General features: G+C 36.4%; 1 protein-coding gene across 7 annotated transcripts in view; it reads left to right on the plus strand.

The window, feature by feature from the left end:
• The window catches only part of Dsel (dermatan sulfate epimerase like), a 33,231-nt gene extending 13,900 nt beyond the window's left edge, over positions 1-19,331 (plus strand). For 6 of the 7 annotated variants that reach the window (XR_003378878.1, XR_001229454.2, XR_003378879.1 and 3 more), the window contains 3 exons: positions 852-946; positions 18,319-18,408; positions 19,255-19,331. The gene's annotated coding sequence lies outside the window, so the exon portion shown is untranslated. The remainder of the gene's footprint in view (positions 1-851; positions 947-18,318; positions 18,409-19,254) is intronic. The other variant, XR_003378880.1, reaches the window with a different exon arrangement.
• Positions 19,332-21,197: the final 1,866 nt, after the last annotated feature.

The following is a 21,197-nucleotide window of genomic DNA, read 5'->3' on the forward strand; positions in this document are numbered from 1 at the left end:
ATACCATATAAATATTGCTTGTACTTCTGGACTTATTTTATTTACTCCTGCATTTCTGGTTAACTATCTTTATATAATTATAATTTGAAGAATCTATTCTCTTAATTTTTCAAATTTACTTGACTGAATTTGTCAAAGTCTTTTGTTGTCTTTCCTTATTCCCCTCAAAAACTTTGTTTTAAAAACTTTAATATAGAGTATATAGACCATACTTAATTAAAATTTGTGTGTTATATGTCTACCCAATAGTTAACTTGTCTTCTATTTTATTTATTTGATAATGCATTAGGTTTAGATTTTACATATTTTTACAATTAAGTTTCTGTTGATGTCGACGGAGGCCACTTGTTTGTTTCCTGGCAGCCCAGATTTGCAAAATAATCACACAGAAGCTATACTATTTACACCACTTCATGGCCAATAACTTAAGCATATTGCTAACTAGCACTTATATCTTTGGTTAATCCATTTATATTTTATGATATTTTACCACAAGTCTTATTGCCTAACTGCAAAGTTCTAGTCGATGGCTTGTGTGTTTTCCGTCCAATGGATACTCCACTTCTTTTCTCAAGCATTCAGTTTACTTTCCCCCACCTACCTCTATTCTGCCCTGTGCAGGCCCAAGAGAGCTTCTTTATTAACCAATGTTATTCACAGTATATGGAAGGGAATCCCACATCATCTCCACTTTTCTGTCTAAAAAGGAATGTTTTAACTTAACATAACAAAATTACATACAACAAAACAGGTATCAAGCAAGAATTACAGTATTTATATCTAATTTGTCTTTTATCATAACTAAGGAAAACTATTAACTATCTATTCTTTAACTCCATCAAAAACTCCAGACGGATACAATTTCACCGAAGTTAACAGGAAGTCTTTGTCAGCAACCTCCAAAACTCTTGAATTGACAGAGACATCTCATGGCCTGGATTGTCAGGTAAAGTTCTTCTGTAACATTGTGGGTACCCATCTTCAGCTTACAGGCCCATAGTATCCAGCAGACTTTTCTATGAAGCAAGAAATTTTAAAGACAGATCCACCTATATTGTCAGTTTGTCAATGTCCTTTGTCTGCAGAATGTCTGGTCGACTCTTTCATGATGCAGGAAACCCAAAGGATCATCTCACCTTTAGGCAATTTTACCAGTCATCTCTCTGTGGTTCCTGCATGTCCAGTTTATACAGCATAACATCAAGCAGTCCAGGCAAGAGCAGTTTCTTGCCCAAATGGCTAACAAACTCCACGAGGAGCCTTTTTGATATTTATCATCCTCTTGAAGTAATTGGTGCTGCCAGGCACAGGTGTGTCACACTATCATGAAAAGTTCAAAGTTCTTAAAACATTTTAAATGCCATATTCTGTGATTTTTGAAATATTTGAAGAATATCTAACTGAAATACATCTCTATATATCTAGAAAACCTAACATGATTACAAACTTGATTATTAGAAATGACTATTAACCCATATTTCTTAACATTAAATGTTTAAATGAACTGCACGAACACAATACCTTAATCAAGAGCAGAAATATACCTAAAACAATATTTGGGAATTTGGGCATAGTTCTTTTCAAACTGCTTCCTACTTTTTGTTGGGTAAAGTAATTGGGGGCTGTTCACAGTGACCTTGGGGTCTTGGTCCATTGTACCATATTATTCTGGAAGGATCCCACCCATTGTCATCCTCATGAGGCTCTTGGCCTACCAATAAGGTTCCAGCTGGCAGCTTGTGTCTTTCCTCTCTGGCGGCTACATGGTGTCTCCTCAACTCCACCTTCTTCCAGCATTCAGTTTTGTTTCCCCTGCCTACCTCTATTCTGCCTTGTGCAGGTCCAAGGTAGTTTCTTTATTAATCAGTGGTATTCACAACATACAGAGGGGAATCCTACATCATTTTGGATTGTGTTTTGTACTTTTCATAGTTACATGTATGGCTCGACGTTTTTGTCAATGTGCTTCATCAGAAAAATATAGGTATCCATTTCTTTTGCAGTGCTAGGGATTCAGAAGGTATGATTTCTCTCAAAATTAACTCTGTCAGGAAGTAGGGCTAGTAAGATAGTTTGGTATCTGAATACTTATCTAGAAGGAGGTAAATATAGATACTGAATTTATCATTGTTATAGAAGTAGCAATGACTAATATCAGCACTCAGGTTGCAGAGCAAGTAGATGTCTGTGATCATCCTGGCCTACAGATTAAATTACAGACTACTCCGGGCTATATAATAAGATGTGGTTTAAAAATAAAATAAAAAGCAAGGTGGTAGCTCATCCCTTTAATCCTAACAATGGGGAGGCAGAAGCAGGCAGATTTCTGGGAGTTCAAAAGTCAGACTAGTCTACAAAGCAAGGTCTAGTAGAGCCAGGACTGTTTCACAAAGAAATCCTGTCTTGAAAAATATAATAATTAATAAAAATAATAATAAACAGTTACTATAAAATAAATTAGACCTCTTAGACTTGGTGATCACTGAACCCCTTAAAAACATATCTTAAACACTAAGATATTTCTCCTTACAGTACTTTCTCACTTTGGAATCAGTGGGGAAAACTCGAAACAGAAAACATCCAAAAGCACTAACATTCTATGACTTAATCAAAAGCTATCAGCTTTCTGAACTACATCCAAATGTAAGATGAAGAGCCATAACCCTTCATAGCCAGAATTTTGATGGCTCTCTCTGCTACCAAATGGTACCAACCCTAGTTTTGTACTACGAAACTAGATAAGTGTTACTTTTTTTAAAAAAAAAAAAAAAAAAAGTAGGCTCATCATCACACATACTATTTCTAAGTAGGTTATACTGCAGGGCCGTACATAAAAGACACGTTCATTAAAATTCTTAGCATAGTTTTTCTTTGCTTCTACAGAAGCAGAACCCATTGCACCACTGATACTTCTGTGATGTGATCTACAGGGGTTACATGTTGTTTGGGAATCAATTCTTTTCTTCTCAGAAAAATATTATGTACTTCTATAGAACCTGAATTAGCAGCCCAAACTCCCCCTCTCAAGGTGATTTTATTTGAGGGCTTTACTTCTCTGTTCTGTACAAATAATTGTTTTGAGCTGATATAGAATCAACTTTTAAGGTCTTTTTATTGTCACATTGTATGTGGACAAGAATGTGGGAATAAGTTGGTTGCTGGGAATTCTGCTTTGAAAGATAATATGAAGAGATCAGTTGTCACCACAGTAGTGGATTTGGTTTCTAATTCCAAACCAAATATCAGAGACCAATTTTTCCAAACCCACAAATTTCCTTTCCAAAATCTCAACTTTTATACTAAAATAAAGGTTGGATTAAAGCCCCCCCCCCTTCTTTCTCTCTCCCTCTCTCTCTGTATGTGTGTGTATATATATGGGGTTTTAGTGTCAGTAAGGGAAAATAGAAAATAGCTCCTGTTAAGACCAGCAAGAGCAGCTAGGACTTTTAAAAAAGCACAGAGGCAGGGACATGGACATGAGGTACCACCTTTAGCTGAGGACCTGCTAGCTGTCCTCTTTAATAGTGTGAGACCTGCTTCATAGACTGCTCCAAGAGAGGTTGCATTCCCAGAAGTAGTAGCCCAAAACAAACTGCACCCATCAGAGAGAAGCGGATGGAGAGAGGGAAAGAGGGAGAGAGAAAGAATAGGAGGAAGAAGAAAAGAGAATCTCTGTGTGTAATAAAATTGCTTATGTAGGATGGTGGGGAAGGATTTGAGAGAAGAAGGGAGTTAAATATAATCAAAATGCATCACATAAAATTCTCAAAGAATTAAGGGCATTAATTTTTTAAAAGTATGCCATGGTACAATACATAAAAACACTATAAACCTACTATATAAAATTAAGTTGAAGTGGCCTCAGTATTTTGTCTTAGTTCATAAGGTAACAAAAAGTAAACACTTTTTTGAGGTATAACAAGAAGTAAACCATTGTCTATTTCTTTGGGAATGTAAGCAAGTATCTTTAATCAGAGCAAGGTGACTCTGCTACTTTATTCCTCCTTAAACTACCATCAAAATTTGCTTTGGGCATGACATTTACATTGAAAAATCTTATCCCATATAGAAAAACATTGAGAACATATAACAGGATACGTATTATAGCACCATTTATACATCAAATCTTGTAGAACATCTAGCATTTAAAAGGTTCTTAAGCCGGGCGGTGGTGGCGCACGCCTGTAATCCCAGCACTCGGGAGGCAGAGGCAGGCGGATCTCTGTGAGTTCGAGACCAGCCTGGTCTACCAAGGGAGTTCCAGGACAGGCTCCAAAGCTACAGAGAAACCCTGTCTCGAAAAAACAAAAAAAAAAAAAAAAAAAAAAGGTTCTTAAAACAAATTTTATTAGTTAAATATAAAATATTTCTTTTTTTATTTACAAAATGGGTATATAAGTGATATTCTGAACCATATAAAATAGATGTGATTGTGCCAATGTGATTAGATGTTAGTAATTTGAAGATAGTCAACCTAATGATCAAATTCATATATACATGAATTATATTTTTCTAACTTCAGACATTCATACATCTGAGACACAAGGCAAATATCTACAGCAATGGTTTCTAAAAGTAGAAAATTCACATTATTGTGCAATTTTTTTATTAGAAAAACTGTCTATAAGAAATGTAGTAAAAGTGCCTAGTTATGGTGCCTTTTGAGAAGATTAAATATAAAATTTAAAAACAGATTGACTACTAAGCAAGTAATCATTAAACTTAAAGTCTACTTAGGACATCTTGAAATGAGATCCTAAAGTAGAATTTTTTTAAAAAAATGGTGCTTTAAAATATTTCAGATTCATTTGTTACTAAAAGTTTCAAAAAGTGCCTTTTATGCCTAGTAATTGAGATCCAAATAATCCAAGTGCATTTTTTATTTAATATATGTAATTTTGGGTGTAATGGAATAAAGCTTAAGTAGAGATAGTTTAAAATAGTTCTATAAGTTATGGAAATATAAAATTGTAATTTTATTTCATTTACAGAAAATTTTCAGTTCTGCTTAATTCTAGAATTAGGCATTGTGTCTTTTTCTACTTTCGCTCCTTTTCTGCATTGTAAAATAAAAATTTTGATTAAATGAAATATTAGTTAGGCATTACCAAGGGATAGCACTTCACAGTCTTTTGCCAAAACAAAGGCTAAAATAAACAGCAGCAAAACATGGAGAAATGCTGACCTTTAGGGATTGTGCATGTAAAATGGTAATATAAGTATGTAATTGACCATCTTGATATTCCCTAATTAATATTTTCTTCTTACCCAGGAGATGCTTGATACACAATCCTTTGGCCACTGGGTACTGATTCCATAATGGGGTAGCTTACATGATGCCTGTTTAGCTAGAGAAATGCATGGAATCTGATCTCAATATAGAGTGGTCTTCAGATTGCATATATTTCCTATATTTTGATATATAAGATTTTCATTATTTTTATTATATTGTATGTTAAGTTATGATTATTAGCTTTTTTAGTATAGCAGCCCTATTAATTATTTTTCTAGCTATTATTTTGATTAGCTTAGAATAAAGATAATTTCAGTACTTGGAATGTTTTTGGAATTCAACTTAATGGTTCTGTATATAGTCAGTGGTTAGGAAGTATCACTTATTCATGGCAAAACATATGTGTGGATGTAATGTGCTCTATGTATTTCTTAAGATAGGGTTCTTATAGACCAAGTCACTTTTAGTCCTGATTCCAAGGACAGTTTTTAAATTGTGTATATTATTATAAACACATATATGTCTGCCCACATATATTAGTTTTCTATTATATTGTTAAAAATACTCAATGGACTTTGCCTGTGTTTCCTTTTATTTTCATTAAGTTTTGTTTCATATATTTTTATTTCTCTTAATTTACTTTTCTTTTTATTTCTATTAGTTAAAAACAGGGATGAAATGGCAGGATTGAACGTTTATATGAGCATTGTGTTTTTAACATCCAGTTTAATTAGTTTTGACCTATGGCCACACATTCTCAGAGACAATTCTTAGTAGACAGATCACAGTAATTTAAGTGGCCACTCTTTTTGCTTTAGACTTAGAACAGTGATGAAGGCCAATCTCTTTTTTTGTGGAAGAATCCTGACAGCTCAGAGACAATAAATAATTTTATTTTATCTGCTTATAAAAAGGCAGGCATGGGAGGGGGGAAGAAGGTGGAAATTTTTAATTAAATAAAAAAAAAGGCAGACAGCAGCTTTATCAATCCCTCTTACTCAGTCCCTTCTGCTAGTTATGGAACACAGGATGCCAGGGAAGTCATCAGATTCACATGACTATTCTTTGCACACAAAGGCTCTTTTTCTCTCTAAGAATATTTTTCTTTAAAGTGAGTGAGTACATATGATGTTTGTCCTGAGTATGGGTTACCTCACTCAAAGTGGTGTTGTCTAGATTCATTCATTTGTCTCCAAATTTCAAGATGTCATTATTTTTCGTGCTGAGTAATACTCCATTGTATAAAGGTGTCACATTTTTCTCATCCATTCTTTGGTTGAGGGGCATTTAGATTGTTTCCAAGTTCTGGCTATGACAAACAATGCTACTGTGAACATAGTTGAGTGTATGTCCTTGTGGTATGATTGAGCATCCTTTGGGTATATACCCCAAAGTTGTGTATTGCTGGGTCTTCTGGAATTCCTATTTTTTCTGAGAAATCACCAGACTGATATCCAAAGTGGCTATACCAGCTTACATTCCCACCAGCAATACATAAGTGTTCCCTTTAGCCCACAACCTGTCCAGCATAAGTTGTCATCAGTGTTTTTGATCTTGGCCTTTCTTACAGATATAAGATGGAACCTCAGAGTTGTTTTTATTTGATTTCTCTAACGGCTGAGGATGTTGAGCATTCTTTAAGTCACAATCCCAGAGAACCTAGAGAACAATGAAGACCCAAGAGAAATATATGTAGATCTAATCTCCATGGGAAGTAGGAAAAGACAGGATGTCTTGAATAAATTGGGAGCATGGGGACCATGGGAGAGGGTATAAGGGAAGGGAAGAAGGGAGGCAAGCAGAGAAAAATGCATAGCTCAATAAAATCAATATAAAAGAGTACCAGTATTTAATGTATAGTTAATTTGAATATAAGATAGGTAATGCTTGATCTGTCACAATAAAAATTAACATTAAAAGGACTTTAATGAATAATTGAAATTTATTTTTTAAATAAAAAAGCATAAAAATTTTATTTCAACAAAATTATATATAGATGTGAGTTTTATAGTGAAGGTCCATACTTATTAGTAGGATTGTAAATCAGTACATATTGTGAAGAACCTGTCTGTCTCCATCTTAGAGTTAAAAGCTATCTTATAGTAAAGGCAAATTAGGTTCATTCCTTTTTTATTAAACCTGTTTCGTCATGATTAGGCTATATCATATTTGTAACCTTAACTACAAATGATTCTCTCTTTCATTATTTGTAAACAATACTCATGTCTTTATTTATAAAAGTTGTTTATAATCATCTTTCAACCTGACTTTTGTTTCAAAAAGTTTTATGGCCACCTTGTTTTGCCCAGGTTGCAACCTGTTTCAGAAGGGACTAAATTGTTATGCTTATGTTATGATGCTGTAATCCTGCCTGTTTTGCCAGCCAAATCCCCTGTTTGGAAACACTTTACACCTGAGCTATAAAAACCTTGTCTTCATCACACCTAATGCTGACCTCTTGAATCCCATCTTAAGCAGGAGGGTTGTAGCCCATGTACATGAATATAAAAGCTTGCTTTAGTTAATTGTTTGCTTTGGCCATGATTCTTTGGGTCAGTGGTCTTTCTCCTCCCATCTTTTGGATTTGTAGAAAAGTCTAACAAATCTCAGATATGTGTTAATATTTAATACACAGTACAAATTTAAGGCATTTATTTGGAACAAACATGTATTTTAGTAGAAAACTACATATGTTAAAAGAAAAAACATTTTATATTTTCTCAAATATTTAGTAGATACTTTAAGAATTTTGTTCTTTTTATAGTACAGAACATTGAATATGGGATCTTGTTCTTGATAAGCAAATACTCTGTCACTGAACTATGTCAACAGCCCTACATTATTTTATTTAGACATAAAAGCAAGCAAGTAAACCCTTACCCAGGAATTTAAGTTTAGTCTTAAAAGGAAAAAAAAAATAGCTTACTTTTGTTGGTTTATTTACTGAACAGTTACTGAGGACAAAATATGTAGGACTTTTTAAGCAAGTATTTTCCTACTAAGCTAAAACTTTTGACTGAAGTTTTTGCTCTCCAATAAACTTCTCTACCAATGCAATAATCCAAGTCCGATCAAATCAAACCAAATTAAAAAAAGCCCAGGTTTAATGGATACCAACACTACTAGATGGCTTTCCAGTCCCCCAGAGAGGAGCCAGGAAGAAAGACCTGAAAACCATGTGTTTGTTCTCTAAGGTGCTGTTTAAATACCCTGTGGGAGTGGTCATGAGTATCTCTGGGGAGGGGTCATAGTTGGCAGGCTTTCTCAGAGTGGAGTCTAGACTGAGGCAACTCATAGGGGAGGGGGCTTGAGATGGAACTTATACACAAACACTGACCAGGAAAATACTTCTAAAAATTAACTTATAGATGTGATACTGTGTTTTTCTAATATGATGGGGGTTCTTATTTTTTAATTGTATGATAACCCAGTAATAAACCAGACATTTCATTTTTTGTTTTGTGTTTTTATAAAACTTTAACATCTTTTTCATATATTTCTCCTGGTTTTCAACATATCATATGAATTTTGGTCTGTGAACAGCAACATATTTCTGCATTTTAGTGACTTTCTTTGTGTTTATGTCTGTGTATGTGTGTATTAGGAGCATGTTGGTTCACTCCCTTACACACACAAACCTCTCATTATACAGACAGTGGTGGGAGTATCTGCAATATATGAAGAATGAAACTAGAGGCCATCTTGCACTAGGTTGAAATCTTCCAGAGACTGACCTTGGGTTTACTTTTATTACACACTTAAAAACTGAACTTGTGGTCTGTGATCTTTACAGTAAGAATGAATTTTATTGACTGATAAAGAGGGCTAAGGCTAGGGCCTAGAGAAGCATCTGTATTATCGGTAGAGTCTACTGTTGGAGGAGGTAAAGTCCATGGACCTCTTTCAAAGGGATGTGTTCTATTCACCATATGGCTAAAAAATGCTCAGAATATTAAGGAAATTCAGGTGGAAGCTTACTCTGAAAGGAATAGCAAGAAATAACAAGGTTGATCAATCACTTTTCACCCTTGCATTTCAGGTGACTAGACATCAATTAGTGAAGAAACTGTGCCCTTGTGATTGACAATCCTGGTTTCTCCAAAGCTTATTCCTCTTTGATTCCAACTGGGGGTAGGGGCACAAGTACATTCTTTATGTATCTAGAGGTCAGAGGTTGATATCAGACATCTCTTCATTCAGTTTGTTTTTGAAAGTGTCCCTTTCTGACGTAGGAGCTACCAAATTTTCCAGCCCGTTTTTCTTTAACAAAAAAAGAAAAGCAGTATTTATTTTTGGAAATTTTCACCATCAGTTATATAGATATAATAAAGGCCTTCCAAAATTGTTAGTTGACAAAAAGTGAATGAGTGCTAATTGCAAAAATATCGCATATACAAATAATTAGAACCTATTGACAATATTTATTAATTTTTTACATTAGTATAATATCATTACATCTTTTCCCAATTTCCTTTCCTCCCTGCAACCTGTCCCATATGCCTTCTTTCCTTCTCAAAGTATTGTTCATCCTTTTTTTAACTTGTTATTTCACATAATCTCTTTATTTGTTCCATTTATTTGTTGTATTTACTGTTTTTTATTTTCCCATATTAAAAATATACATTTTCTCATATTATATATCCATATTATGGTGCCTCTTTCCTCGTTTTCTCCCAGGTCTAGCCTTCATTTTAATGGTTTCCCTTTTCTCTGGCCTTGGGCCTCTCTGGTATTTTTTTTTTTTTTTTTGGTTTTTCGAGACAGGGTTTCTCTCCCTGGAACTAGCTCTGTAGACCAGGCTGGTCTCGAACTCACAGAGATCCGCCTGCCTCTGCCTCCCGAGTGCTGGGATTAAAGGCATGCGCCACCATCGCCCGGCTGCCTCTCTGGTATATTAATGTGTCAGGAAGAAGGTCTTTTTCCTATAGTAATGTTTTGTGTCCAATTTTGATGACACATGGATGTGTTTACTCCTGGTTCTCTTTTTGTCAAATTAACAACAAAAATATGTTGGGTGCTGAAGTATCCTTGATGTTCTAAAAATTACTGAAAGAGAAAGAAAGTGTAGCATTACCAGGAGTATACAGTCTGGCAAGGAAATACAACAAAGACCCAGATCTGCAGTTGATTTTCATGGAAGTTCCAAATTTTGAGGAATATATGCCTGGGTTCTCCCTAGAATGGCTCTAGTTCACTCTGAGAATGAGAGCATTGTTTATCTTCAATTACATGTCTATGATGGTTGGCAGGAGAATGATTGTCTAAACTCATATATTTAACTGCTTGGTCCCTATTCATGGAACTATTTAAGGAAGTATTAAGTGTGGCGTTGGTGGAGCAGATGTGGCTTTGGAGTTTCAAAAAATCCAAGTCAGACTCTCCCTGCCTCCAAAGTTTGAGGCTGTTGGTTTTTCTTTTTTTAAAGGAACTCTCCCAGTGCTCCTACTAATCAGTCACTATGAAGAGCCAATCTGTGTCCTACCAACCTCCAGTCTACAGCACTGAGCACTGAGCCAAAACTTTTGACTCAACTCTGACCTTTTCTCTTTCACTCCCTGGCCCTTGCTGACTCCACCACTGAAATCCAAGAATCTGGACATCAGATTTAGAATTGATTACTTGACACATAATCATGAAAGTAAATACTTGGCCAAAACAGAAAAGTGATATAGAAGTGTACTTAAATCCAGTTCAAGAATGGAATATAATATCTATGTTAACAGCTGTGTGTTTCTATGTTAGAAGTCTTAGGAACTTAAACCTGATAATCAAATTATATTTGCACATTCAGTTATAATCTCCACACTTTTTTAAATTGTAAAGTAATTACTCCCAAGAAGTTTCAAAATCTCTGAAATTATACCAACAAGATATGAAAAGTGCCATACATTTGTTTGAGTTCTATAGCAATCAGGCATGGATTCTACACAGTATGCCAGATGGTCAAAGCCATTATCCCTCCTGATTTTGTTTTCATTGCATTAGCTATCAATTCTATTTTGCTACTGTCTACAAATCTTAAAACTATTTCTTTCATCTATCTTCCTTCTGTTCAATAATTGAGTTTTCTGGGGTGGGGTGATAGCTCAGTTGGTAAAGTGTTCTGTTGTGCAAGCCAAGAACTTGGGTTCAATACTCAGTGCCCTTGTAAAAAAAAAAAAAAGGCAAATATAAAGGAATAAAGAATTAAAAAAAAATAATTGAGTTTTCAATATGAGAGGACTAAGAGCCAACACAGTATACTTTGTTGAAGTATATTAAACTTTATAATTTAATATATGTTGGCATTTTGGAATTCAATTTGATCTTAGAACTTAAATTTCTATAAAAAATTAACTTCTTGAGGCATATTTTCTTTATCTTAACATGGAATGGATTTTATAATAGCTGTTTATCATACCACTTCATTGGAGGGGCAGTTTTGCTTTTTAGTTTCTTTATACTTTCTTCTATAGTTGTGAAGTTGTATTGAGGATAGCTTAATTATTCAGTGGTATGGAGGACTGGACAGTGAGTCAACTTTTTAAAAAGAGGGTGATGAGAAGCCAAGGATAATGGCACTGGGTTTTGATCCTACTGCATGCACTGGGTTTGTGGGAGCCTAGCCTCTTTGGATGCTCACCGTCCTAGACCTGGATGGAGCAGAAAGGACTGGCAGGGAGCCCTGACTGCTCTTTGGACTGGAGAGGGAGAGAGAAAGGAGTGGGGGGAGGGAAAAAGGAAGGGAAAGGAGGCAGAATTTTTTTCATTAAGTAAAAAAAGATTCTTGGAAATAATTTTATGTCTACAATAGGTCAATGCATGTTCTTACATTTACAACATAAGTTAAATACTATATGATCTTAAAAACAATAAAATGGAAATAATGAAAAGTACCAGTGACTACATAAAATTTCTAGGCTGTAATATTTTTTGCCTTTCTCTATTATTTTGATGGACTATTAATAATCGGGATCAAGAATCCAACAATCTCCCGATGTTCATCCAGGACCAAAATGTTGCAGAAGAATTATTTACACAGTCACTCCATAGTCCCAATAAAGCCACCTTGAATTAAAGAACGAATCAGTGATTGGTTGTGTGTAATTATAGACAAAACACTCTTACATTTTGTCTCATTTGGAATTCTGTCCTAACATAATACCCAGAGTAAGATTTGCTTAGGCCCTGCAGTAATTGTGTGTATTCTGTGACTTCCTCAGAGTGTCTACTGCCCAATCATACCCACATAGTGGCTACAATGTTTTTCTGAATGGAAATTTCTTATCCTGCTAAGAGATCATATATTTACATTCCTTCTCAATTTCCCAAATCAAACTATTTCAACAGAGTGATATTATTTTTTCCTGTGTGGGTTTCTAAATTGTTCTATGTGTTGCAGTTCCACTTGGTTCACTCCTCTACTCTACATGAGAATCTGTCTAGCCATGGATAGTTAACACCTTTGTAGGAGCTGTGTTTGAAATGCATTAATATTTTATCAGTTTGGTTTGAATGAACCTATCCCCTTTACTAAAAGTCACTCCAAAATACGTTTCCCTTACAGATAACTTCTCACAAAGAGTTGGGTTGTCTTTTCCATGCAGCCAGGTTGGAGAACACTCACTGTTTTGTCTTCCTTATGGGAGAGTAAACTGTTCTGGCATTATGACTTCAGGCTCCATTTCCTACCAAGAAGATCCAAGAAATCAGTGTTCATAAAAACAGTTGGTAGATATATAGGGCATGTCTTAAAACAAAATGTGTGGATAAAATAATTTCATCTTGTGGTTCCACAGTGCCCTGTGATGTGAAGGCTATCAGAAACAGAAGGTATTAGTGTCAGAAGAACAGTTCTCAATCAAAATTTACACTCAGTGATTGTATCTTTTGATATATGATCATCAATTTGCTGATTTCACTTCACTGATAAATGAATCCTATGCATATATACTAAAGTCTTTTCATTTCTGAGCTATACATGCATATGGAAATAAGCTGTGGGAGAGCAGATAAGTTCTCAGCATAATCTAAGTCTAAAGTAAGTAGCTAAATTTAAAAGCTCTTTTTCTTATGTGTTGTGATGTTTGTTTGTGCATAACCTATAGTTGGTTCTTGAGGGTAGCTTAATTATTCAGTGATATGTAGGACAGGACAGTGAGTCAACCTTTTTAAAAGATTCTTGGAAATAATTTTATGTCTAAGATAGTTCAATGAATGTTCTTAGGTTTACAACATATAGTCTTAAAGAACAATAAAATGGAAATAATAAAAAGTACCAGTGACTACATAAAATTCCTAGGCTGGAATATATTTTGCCTTTCTCTATTGTTTTAATGGACTCTTAATAAATGGAATCAAGAAGCCAAGAATCATCTGATGTTCATCCAGCACCAAAGTGTTGCAGGAGAATTATTCACACTGCCACTCTTATGTAGGAGGGTCATCTGTATATGTGTTTCTTTCATTAGTTAATAGACTGCCTTGGCCTTTTAATGGGGCAGACTATTAGGTGAGCAGAGTACACAGAACAGAATGCTGGGAGGAAGAAGGCCATGAGTCAGACGGCATAGCTCTCCTCTCCGAGATGGACGCAGGTTATTATCTTCCCGGTAACCCACCACTTCCTGGTGCTACGCACATTAATAGAAATGGGTTAATCAAGATGTGAGAGTTAGCCAGTAAGAGGCTAGAGATAATGGGCTAAGCAGTGTTTAAATGAATATAATTTGTGTGTTGTTATATCAGGTGTAAAGCTAACCATGCAGGAGCTGGGACAAAAAGCAGACCTGCTTGCCTCATCACTACACCACTCCATGATCCCAATAAAGCCACCTTGAATTAAAAATGGAATCAGTGATTTGCTTACCAGGATTAACCATACAGATGTGGGTGGTCTGAGGAACTTTAATAGAGAGAGAATAAAAGAAATAAAGAGAAGCTGAGGGAGACTTCTGGGGCTTTTTGATCTGGAAAACATGGAGAATAGGGTCATCCAACTGCCCCTTATTTTTCCTTGAATTGGTCAGGTTCTTATTTCAATTTCTGACTGCTGAGTTTTATTAATACGAGTCCAATTTAGGTAAATGTTACATATGACATCCAATGTGGGAAAAATATGTATTTCCAAATAGGACCCTAGAAAGCTTTTCTTAAAAAAAAAATGTTTCAGACACACACAGTGCCAGACATAACTTGCTAGTCCGTCCAACACTCAGGAAGACCACAACATACAGAGACACAGCTCTGGGCCTTTGCCTTCAGGCTTAAGCCAGTCAGTGCCATGTGTGGAGATGCACAGTGGGTGTAAGGTTAGACTCATGTAATCACAGAAGGCTGAAGGTGCATGATAAAGTGGTTCAGACTGGAAAAAAAAAACTTTAAAAAGATACAGTAAAAAAAATGGGTATGGGCAATCATAAACTAGTTTGAAAATAATAAAATAAAGAGTAAAGTAATGTAAAAAGTCAAATAAGTATTGGAAATACACAGTGCATCTGGATCCTCTATGATATTTTGTTGACTTTTAATTTTTTTGAGTGATAAATAAAGAGCAGCAGCTGATAAACATTGAATTATGGAAGAGACTGCTAAATAATCCAGCCTATATGGTTTAGAGACATCATGGCTTCAGAATGGAAGTTGGTAAATGTGTTTCATTGGGGGAGAGTTGCCTTTGTTTTCACAGGACACAAAAAGCTATTGTATTCCTTCAAAGTTTTTAGTGATCAGGTTTAACCAGCAGAGACCTCCTGATGATCTTGGCAACAAATATGAGGAAGTAAGACATAACAACTACAGGACAGGCTATGTATATGTTGATTCCTCTTCATGGAAACAGCTCCGACACTGGATGAGACATAAATCTTGGTGGGTACAGAGTCCTCATGACACATTATTATATGTCATCCATTCTATGCTGTGAATAGAGCTTTGGATATACAGGTCAAACTTATAAGTTAAAAGATGTTCAAACATAAAATTAAAGTACCATCTGTAACTGACTTGTGCACACTCCACATTCTATACTTGGGTTAATACAAATATGTGTTACCTTTAAAAGTTTATGTTTTCAAAAACAAAACAAGCAAAACAAAATAAGGACAAAGAAATAGACACTGATAACAAGTAGCCTAGGTAATACAGCCACCCAGGATGACACTTTTGTAGTTTCCTCAAAATTCTGCTTCTAAATCAACTTCAAACCTGCTAGTTGAGATGGTCCAGCCTCATAGACAGGACTTCAGAAAAGATTTGCACTTTCCAAACACACAGACACTAGACAACAGCTCTCCCAGAACTTGATCTTTATTTCAATTTTTTTAGGTTTTCCATATTGATGCTATCACCTCCAGGCAATAGGAAATTATTTTAAGACTATAACACTCACATTCCCAAGATGTGGGGGTCAGTGGTTTTTGATTGTTCAGTGGATGTCTGTTATCATTTAGAGGGCTTGATTATAACTTGGTCAGGAGAATACCTGAACAAAGATTAAATTCAGGGATCACAGTCTGAAGGGCAAAGTAGGGGTTATACTATAAAAAAGGTGGGATAAAATGGTGGATTGTTGAGTCTACTTTTGAGTAAACACTATTCTCAGATATTTTACATTGGTATGGACTTTTGTATATTGACACAAATTTAGGATTATTCTTGTTAGGGCATCCTTTATATATCTTTCTACTCTTGTTTAAGAGGTTACTTTGTTACATTATACACACACATATATGTATTTGTTCTTGTTTAATGTATTATACCTTTGCAGTTCACTTAAAAAATATTGTGAAGTTTAGTCCTTGAAAGCTATTTAGGATAATAAAGAAATACAGTTTAGAAATTAGTCACCTATAACAGTCAAACTTTCCTCATGTTAGATATATTTTCAAAGTCAAAAAGGCATAATTTGAATACATAGATGATCTTCAGACAATTTCAATAACTAAAGATTATGGACATTTAATATGTTTTAATAATATTAGGCTTTTCATTACAGTGATACATGTCTGCTGTTGGAAGCACAAATTTTCTTCTAACGAGGAAGATTGGCATTAATGAGCCTCAATATTGAATTTGTTTTTATCTGTGACAAATTTATCTACTGGAATAAAAACTGCCCTTGCCTTGACTGTTGAAAAAAGTGATAATCAAAACACACAAAAATGGCTAAACTTTGCTAACACAAAGTCCTTTAAAATTCCTCTTTCACAGAACAGTTTTATCAAATATTATAGGCCTGTTGGTTGAATGTAGATGCCCAACATTGCAGAGGAATGTTGGGGTGACTTTCCAGGCAGGCAAATGTCTCTGTTGATTTATAGTTTTGGAATTTGCTCTGCACTTCCTGATTGCTCACTTAATATTATGTCTTTCTTGTTTCTCTGATGTTGTTGAAGATTAGATAGTTATTCTAATGATATATCAATTGTATCTTAATAAATAAAGCTTTCCTGAAGATCTGAGAGTAAAAGAGCTCCACTGGTCAACCTTACAAACCAGGTAGTGGTGACACCTTTCAATCACAGTAGCCACACTAGTTTGCCATAGAAATCGAGCAGTAGTGCTGCACACCTTTAATCCCAGTCCTAGAGAGGAAGACAAAATATGAGAAGATAGCAAATTTAATTCTTAAGGTCATGTTCAACCTCCATAGTGATCAGGGAAATGAAAATCCAAACAACTTTGAGATACCATCTTACACCTGTCAGAATGGCTAAGATCAAAAACACCAATAATAGCCTTTGCTGGAGAGGATGTGGAGTAAAGGGAACACTCATCCACTGCTGGTGGAATGCAAACTTGTGCAACCACTTTGGAAAATAGTGTGGTGGTTTCTCAGGAAATTGCGAATCAGTCTACCTCAGAATCCAGCAATATCACTCTTGGGAATATACCCAAGAGATGCCCAATCATACTACAAAAGCATTTGTACAACTATGTTAATAGCAGCATTATTTGTAATTACCAGATCCTGGAAACAACCTAGATGCCCCTCATTGGAAGAATGGATAAAGAAAGTGAGGAATATATACACATTAGAGTACTACTCAGCAGTAAAAAATAATGACATTTTGAATTTTGCATGCAAATGGATGAAAATAGAAAACACTATCCTGAGTGAGGTAACTCAGACCCAAAGAGATGAATATGGTATATATTCACTCATGGTGGACTCTAGCCATAAACAAAGGACATTAAGCCTATAGTTCATAAGCCTAGAGAAGCCAATTAACAAGATGAACCCAAAGAAAAACATATATAGATCTTCCTGGAGATTGGAAGCAAACAAGATTGCCAGGCAAAATTTGGGAGCATGTGGGTAGGGGTAGGGTTGTGGGATTGGGGGGAGGGGAGAGGGGAAAGAGAAGAGAGAAAGGAAAGACTGGAGAGAGCTTGGGGGTGGCGTACCTGTCGGGGAGGCGGAGGAGGGTGGAAGCACTTTTTTTTCCTCAGCCCCACTCCACCTCCTTCTCCAAAGGACCAGGGTAGACCACTAGTCCCTCCCCACTTGCGGCCATTTCCCCCCCCCCCTGGGGATGTGGTGGGTCGACCAGATGTCCCGCTGGACTCTTTGTTTTTATATATATATATATATGTTAATATATATAATATATATTATATATACATATATATATTCTTAGACCTTACGGGTTGACCAGTTGGCTGTCTATGCACTTTTCTCTTAACAGACTAGAATAGAAGTGAGTTGACCAGTTGTCCGATAAAATGTTTGGCCTTAAAATGCTAAGTACTGAGGTCGACCAGTTGTCTTTTTTCATGTCTTGCTTGACAGATGTCATTGTTAAGCATGGTGGTTTATTTATCTGTTGTTTCTTTCTCTATCCCAGCCCCCCGCCCTACTCACTCACTCATTTATTTATTTATTTATTTATTTATTTATTTATTTATTTATTCATCTATCTGTCCATCCATCCATCCATCCAGATGGGGCAGGGGGAGAAGGGAGCTAGTGTGGTGAGAGAAAGGTGATCGGTGGTCATCCAGTTGTAAATAAAGCTGGGAATAAAGAGCTGAATATTAATTCATTCGAATAATATTAAAACTGTTCAAGTAGAAAACAATGGCTTTCTTTTCTGTTTGCCCAGAGATCTGACTGACTGAAACTTGGAAAGAAGATGGCCCTGATGGACAGAGACCTCCCTCCTGCTTTGGGTGGGGCGGCTGAGCGAACATGGGTGGGTGGGTCGACCAGTTCACATGTTTATTTCCATGTTTTGTCTTTTATGGATTGAATGGATGTGTCTCTTTTTTTTTCAGGATTGCTTCCTTGCTTGATCTTGTGTATTTCTTTGTTTGCTTACTGATCTATCTGTTCAGCCCATCTCATTTACTTACTTCTTTAAAAAATGACCCACCTAGTTATTTACTTAATTACTTGTTCATTCATTCCTTCACTTATCTTCTTTCATATATCTGTTTATTTATCTGCTGATTTAGCGTGACTCATTTATTTACTTATTGAATGTTTCAATTATTATTTATTTTTATTCATTTATTCATTCTTTGTCTACTTTTATGTATGTATTTACTTTCTTAATTTTTTTTTACTTTTTAAAATTTACTTAATTTTTTTTCTTTGGGAATGTAGATCCTTTCTTTCTTTCTTTCTTTCTTTCTTTCTTTCTTTCTTTCTTTCTTTCTTTCTTTCTCTCTGTCTCCTGACTGTCACTGGCTAAGAAAATGGTGGCCTCCATCTCACTGGTTCTGGGTGAGTGTCAGCAAAGCAGCTCCTGAAATGGAATTTGATGAAGGGGTAGATGGGATGCGCACATGGCACTTGCATTTAACACACACACACTCACACACACACACACACACACACACACACATGCACGCACGCACGCACGTGCATGACATGTACAGATGGGGGGTTCCAATGTTTTCAGAGGAAGGTGCTCGCTGGTAATAATAAATGTGCTGGTAAATAAGCCTGGAAATAGCTGAATATTAAATCATTAAAACTCTTCAAATAAATAAAAAGCAATTCCATTTCTCTCTCTCACTCTCTCACCATATACCAGCACATCTGAACTGAATGCAACATATAAAAGAAGAAGAAACACAGAAAGAAGACATCCCTGCTGGACAGGATCTGATCTGAGATGAGAATAAATTCATTGAATGGATGCCAAAAGCATTTCATTGAGAAGAGATTCCACATTTTATTCTGTACAGTTAGTTAATTAGATAGATAGATTAAGAGGGGGCTGTGACCTGGGGTGGGGTGTGGCTTCCCAGGTCAAGTCAGGTCAGGTCAGGGAGGGGCTGAGGAGTGTCCCATTGGCCTTGAAAAAAGGCACCAGTCAGATGTTAATGTCAGGGCCTGAGAGTTCCTCAAAGGGAATGAATGGAGACCCTTGCTTACCTAAGAAATGCCTGACCTTGGAAAAGGACTTGTGGAAAGCAGGCCCTTGAAACTGCCGTTTCACTTCTTACCAGAAAGCTCCCTCTCGGAAGGGAAAGTCATCCTGATATCTTACTCTTTTCCCAAGGATAGCCTACCGTTCTGATCATTCTTACTGAATTAAGTCTTCCACTGTAAATAAATAAATAAATAAATAAATAAATGTAAGTGAGTAAGTAAGTAAGCAAATACGTGGATGGATGAACAAATAAATACAAAGTTTGCTGTTGTTGACTGACTTTTGGTTTCATAATGAATCTCTCTCACTCTATCTCTCCCACACACACACACATACACACCAAAAAAAACCACTAAATATTCAATAAAAGGAAGCATAACACCTTTACTCTGGGGGCAGAGTGAACTCTGAAAGTTTTCCAGGCAGGGCTATATAGAGAGATGCTCCATGTCGGGCTGAAGAGATAGTTTTGGTTCAATTCCCAGCATCTACATGGCAGCTCACAGCTGTCTGTAATCCAGGAGCCTGAGAGCCATGGCAAAAACACAAATACACATAAGATAAAAATAAATAAATTTTTTAAAGATGGGGGGAGAGACAGAAAATAAGAACAAACTGAGAAACAAGGAAAGATAGTGTTGGCTGGATGACTGGCCGGCTGGCAGGCTTTCAGTTCCCTGATAGAAATAAGCACATTACGGAGGAACCACAAAGTTGTTACACTATGTGGGTGTGATGAGGAGAGATTGTGAGTGAGTGTCCTGTCAGAACAAAGTTAGTCCCATAGTTGATGAAATTCATTATCCCAAAACTTCAGCAGAATATATCCCAAGCTTGCAAATGTGTTGTCAGCTTGTGACAGGTTGGGCTGGAGATGCTGACAACTGGGGAGCCCTCAATGCAAGAGGGCTCATTCCCATGAAGAGGGAGGGAGGGAGGGAGGGAGGGATCATTCATTCCTACACGGTGAGCTGTTTCCCCACTGGAGCAGATGTCCTAATTGTCACTCCTTTAAACCTTGGATTTTGTACCCTGGTGGCACAGCTCGGCGTCCTCTCCTCCACCCAGTTGACAGCTGCTCAGCTCAGCCTCCCAGGAAGGTGCAAGTGGCGGCAAGTACCTCAAGTACCTTTCTAACTCAGCAGCTGGGCTCTCCTGGAACTTTTTTCCTTTTTTTTTCCTGAGACAGGTTTTTTCTCTAGCTGTGGAGCCTATCTTGAAGCTCTTTTAGATCAAGTTTGGCTTGAACTCACAAAAATTTACCTGCCTCTGCCTCCCATGTTCTGGGATTAAAGGCACGAGCCACCACTGCCTGGCCTGCAACTTTTTTTTGGTTAATGGAAGTGTACTGGAAGGTTGAGTGTGCATGCCATTCAGCTGGTATGACAGCAGTTTTCAGGCAATCAGCATTTTCTTTGAGCCTCGGCTTGCATATTAGTGCTTCCCCAGGAGCCAAACGGCCAGTGACAGGGACCATATCAATTTTAGGAGAAGGTATTATTCCCTGTGTCTGATGTCAGTGATCTCAGGTCCAGAGGAAAGCACGGACCCTCTCTGTGCTCCAGGTAATGAAGGTGGATAGGTGGAAATGCACCAGCCCT

The sequence above is a fragment of the Microtus ochrogaster genome, unplaced genomic scaffold, assembly GCF_000317375.1.
Source record: "Microtus ochrogaster isolate Prairie Vole_2 unplaced genomic scaffold, MicOch1.0 UNK39, whole genome shotgun sequence".
In the NCBI taxonomy this organism is placed as follows: Eukaryota; Metazoa; Chordata; class Mammalia; order Rodentia; family Cricetidae; genus Microtus; species Microtus ochrogaster.